Source organism: Symphalangus syndactylus, chromosome 17 (assembly GCF_028878055.3).
Source record: "Symphalangus syndactylus isolate Jambi chromosome 17, NHGRI_mSymSyn1-v2.1_pri, whole genome shotgun sequence".
NCBI lineage: Eukaryota > Metazoa > Chordata > Mammalia > Primates > Hylobatidae > Symphalangus > Symphalangus syndactylus.
In genome coordinates, this window is record NC_072439.2 from 65797793 (window position 1) to 65802890 (window position 5098).

Sequence of the window (5098 nt, forward strand, 5' to 3'; positions counted from 1 at the left end):
TCTGTAAACTTATATTTATATGTATTTGTATTTACGTGTAAATAATTTTTATATGCATCATATGCACTTATACATATTTCATCTTTTTTAACCTACATCAACCATCACTATTTTTAAAAATTGATATTCCTGATGAGTAAAATGGGTTTAGAGTTTTCTTATTCTATGTTCTTTTTGCATTCTGACTGCACGCCTGCACTCCTCCTCCAAAATGAATGAGTTTTGATCCTTTGAAATTGCCTTCATTCCTTCTTCACCACACCTCACTATAAACACAGCAGATAAGCCTGGTGTGAGCTTCTTCCGTTTCTTTCTCTCAATATCTTCCAAACTGTACTGCATTTAGCCCTTATCTTCTGATACTTATCGGATTCAATGGATCTTTTCCTAGTTTCAGCACATAAAATATTTTGTTTTGATTCATTTCACTTGTGACATAAAGAATTACAGAATAATTTTAAAATATTGTCATGTATCCATAACTTTTTAAAATCCCATAAATGCTTTAAACTTCTATTTGATGTTAGGTCATATGCCATGATATATGCTAATAATAAAATAGTAAATAAGGTGTAACAATTTTTATTGTACAATCGACAAAATTTATATATTGTAACTAATAAGTATCCTAAAATTGGGTATTTTTTTTTTTTTTGCTACATTTTACTTTATTTTGCTTTTAAGGAAAACCAATTGACCAAGTTTTCCCAGAACTGTTAGTGTTCACTGATCAAGAAGGAAAGGTCAGAAGGCAAACTTTTCACTTCCTCTCAAACATATATTGCAAGTACCACAGAAAATTGAAACAACACATGGAGCACAGACTGATTTTCAACATACAGCGGGCCCAAGCAAGAAGTGTTGAGTACTGAAGATCTACAGAGGTCAGACTGGGAGCACTACTACAGGAAGTTTGAATCTATCCATGCAGCTCTTTCCTCCCACATTCCAGGCTCATCACTCCTTCCTGTTTCAAGCTGGCTTATCCAAATATACGGAAATCCAGGCTGCTCCATATATATTAATACTTGCCTAGATGTTTTTCAGGAGGCATCTCCACAAGCCAAGCCCCGGCTCAAATTCTGTACAGGAAGTTCCCGTTGCTGTCAAATAACTCTCGCCCCCTCTGCACTACTTTGCTGCTGGTTACCTGGCTCCCTTGCCTTTAACTCCTCCAGCTTCTGATCACTTGGCAACCCACCATGGCCAGTCCTTCTGGTGCTCTCTCAATCACTGGAGTACTTCTGCAGCTCTCCCTGATGACCTAGGACTGCAGCAACAGTCACAAACCTCTCCTCCAGGTCCTGGATTCCTTTATTTCTTCCCTTCCATCTCCTTGATGTATTTGTCCTGTGAGTGTTTGACTCTATCACTTTCAAAGTTGTGTTGTAATTCGGGTCTTTGGATGAGGCTTCATGCCCTGGCATAAGCAAAGAGCCTGATACAGAGTGGCCTGCAGGGAGCAGCTTCCAGGTATTTCCAGAGCCCTGGAGCTGCTGAAGCAAGTAGGCAAGCCCAGCTTTCTTAAGGACTTTTCGATCCGGCTTCAGCTTCTGCTCCAATGTGGGTACAAACTTGCCTTTTAACACTCTTCTAGGCGGGGTGGCTCACACCTGTAATCCCAGCACTTTGGGAGGCCGAGGTGGGTGGATTACCTGAGTTCAGGAGTTTGAGACCAGCCTGGCCAACATGGTGAAACCCCGTCTCTACTAAAAATACAAAAAATTAGCCAGGTGTGGTAGCGCGGGCCTGTAATCCCAGCTACTCGGGAGGCTGAAGTAGGAGAATCGCTTGAACCTGGGAGGCGGAGGTTTCAGTGAGTGGAGATCCGCCATTGCACTCAGCCTGGGCGATAGAGTGGAACTCCGTTTAAAAAAAAAAAAAAAAAACAAAAAAACTTCGGATCACATCAGTGCAGACATCAAAGCCTTCCATCAACCTAGGAACTGACCAGGACCAGGCACCTCCATTTGCCTCCAGATTTTCTGGAATCGGATTGCTTTTTTCTGTCGTTGCAGGGTGCTGGGGGAGAGAGCCAATGGCAGAAGCCATGCACGGAAGTAGGATGGAGGTTTGAAGAGCCTCAGGCTAAATCATGGAGCTCCTAGCCCGCTTCTCTGATCGCAAGGGCAACCGTGCCATGTTGCCGGCTTAGAGCTGCTCTGTACACTGAGAAAGCTTACACCTAAAACAATAATTGCCCTTAAGCATGCCGAACTCTCTAAACGGGTGATGAAATACGTCATTAGTGAAGGGACCAGTGGTCCCAGGGGAGCCGAACACCTGACGCTGCACCCCTGACAACACCCCTAAGAAGGAACGAGGGCCGCTGCCAAGCAGGACGCCTGGCGCCAAGGGGGCGCAGCCTCGGGCGGTGGGGGGAGAGAGGCCTCGCTTCAAGCTGAGGGCCCAGGGAAAAGCCGGTACCTTTCCACCTCCTGCAGCTCGCCTTCCTCTGGCTCCCGGCCAGTAAGGCCTGGGCCCGCCACCCAGTGGGTCACGAACCCACAGCGAGTGATGGCAGCGCGAACGCGCCCGCCTATCTAGAGGCTCAGGGTAACCACCATGTCGACGCAAACCAGCCTTCAGCAGCCAGATTGGGTCTATTCTTTGACAGAAGGATTTTAAAAGATACTACATAATTAATAATTTGTCCCTTTACGTGCTATCTCTTTAAATTGCCCGTAAATGTTCAAGATTATTCACCAATTATTATCCAGGGAAGCTTTGTCAAATCAAATTCAGAAACACGAAGTCATGTTTCTGGTTTTATCCTTACTTTCTGATTTATTTGAGAAAAGAAGGAATTTTTTTCTGTTTTATGGTTAAATTTGTTGCTCACTGTTTTTTATTTGTACTCCCTCTTTTCATAATCAAGTTTGCTCTCTTTTAGTCTCGCCATATTTAAATTTTAATATTCACAGGAAAGAAAAAACAACCCCATTAAAAAGCCAAGGACTTGAACAGACACTTCTCAAAAGAAGATTTTCATGCAGCCAACAAACATATAAAAAAAGCTCAACATTACTGATCATTAGAGAAATGCAAATCAAAACCACAAAGAGATACTATCATGCTAGTCAGAATGGCCATTATTAAAATGTCAAGAAACTATAGATGCTGGCAAGTTTGTGGAGAAAAAGGAACACTTTTACACTGTTGGTGGGAATGTAAATTAGTTCAACCATTGTGGAAGACAGTGTGGTGATTCCTCAAAGATCTAGAAGCAGAAACATCATTTGACTCAGTTATCCCGTTACTGGGTATATACCCAAAGAAATATAAATCATTTTGTTATAAAGATACATCTACATGTATGTTCATTGCAGCACTATCCACAATAGCAAAGACACGGAACCAGCCCAAATACCCATCAGTGATAAACTGGATAAAGAAAATGTGGTACATATACACCATGGCATACTATGCAGCCATAAAAATGAATGAGATCATGTCTTTTGCAGGCACATGGATGGAGGTGGAAGCTGTTATTCTCAGCAAACTACTGCAGGAACAGAAAATCAAACACCACACATGCTCACTTATAAGTGGGAGCTGAACGATAAGAACACGTGGACACATCCAGGGGAACAACACACAGTGGGGCCTGTTGGGAGGGGTTTGGGGAAGGAGAGCATCTAGAAGAATAGCTAATGGATGTAGGGCCTAATAGCTTGGTGATGGGTTAATCTGTGCAGCAAACTACCATGGCACACATTTACCTATAAAAGAAACCTGCACATCCTGCACATGTATACCAGAACTTAAAATAAAAGTTGAAGAAACAAAATAAAAATAAATAATATTATAATTAATTATAAATTAGCCAATAAATATGAGTAGAATAGAAAACAAAGCTATAGATCCTTTTTTGTTAAGAAAATTTTATTTCTAACAGCTATTCAAATATTATAGTTGTTATGATGAATATAGATTAAAAACTTTGGAAACTAAAAATATGGGGTTGAGATAATTTTTATAAAATATAAAATCTCCAGCTTTGGTTTTGTATAGTTCTGTATTATTTTCAAATTTAAGGAGCTATAATGCAGCTGAAAACAGGAAACGTGTTATATCTTTTTAACTAAAATATGAAGGAGAAATAAAACCGTTAATCTATCTCATTTTGACCCTTTATTTTAGCTAGCACTTTTGCATTTAAACATAGGAATTAAGGTTTTCAAATTCCAGGAATTTTATGCCAAAAGAGAAGTCGGTCTACGAACGATTGTGATGCTAGATGCCAGCAAATCCATTTATTTAGTTAGCAAACATCGCAATTCTAGTGTGAACTCAGGCCATATTTGAGACTTTAATTAAATGGAAATGTGTTGTCTTAGCTGAGAGAAAGAAAACAACTGGTTATTACATTTTCTAAGCTAGAAATGCAGTGTTTATTGGGTGGAATTTTACACACACACACACACCCTTAAATACAAGAAATTGAGTTTAACTCTATTGAATAAATATGGAAATAGATATTACCTGATTTATAAAACCTGGGAAGTAATGCTAATCATTTTTGATCATCAGGATGTAAACGTTTATGAGACAATTCTCTGCCAAGTAGATGCTTTCTTGATTTGCAGTTTACTTTAACAAGAATACTATATTTGAGATCTGAAAAAACAAAAACAAAAACATGGATTTCTTGTAAACTCATATTATACTTAGGATTTAAGAGTTAAATCACAGTGGATCAGACCTGTAATCCCAGCAGTTTGGGAGGCCATGTCAGGCAGATCATCTGAAGTCAGGAGTTCAAGATCAGCCCGGCCAACATGGTAAAACCCCTTCTCTATTAAAAATACAAAAATTAGCCAGGAATCGTGGCAGGCGCCTGTAATCCCAGCTACTGGGGAGGCTGAGGCAGGAGAATCACTCGCACCCGGGAGGTGGATGTTGCAGTGAGCCAAGATTGTGCCATTGCACTCCAGCCTGGGCAATACAGCGAGACTGTCTCAGGGAAAAAAAAAAAAGAGTTAAACTCTAGATTATTTTAATACCATTTAGTAAGTTTAAAAGTTGTGATACATTAAATAGTTAACCTATATCTGAAAACTTCCAATAAAGATTATTCATTGACAGATTTTGCATA

At 40.0% G+C, this 5098-nt stretch overlaps 1 pseudogene; it reads right to left on the reverse strand.

The window, feature by feature from the left end:
• Positions 1–996: 996 nt before the first annotated feature.
• Positions 997–2567, reverse strand: LOC134733305 (neugrin-like; annotated as a pseudogene).
• Between the last annotated feature and the right edge of the window lie 2531 nt (positions 2568–5098).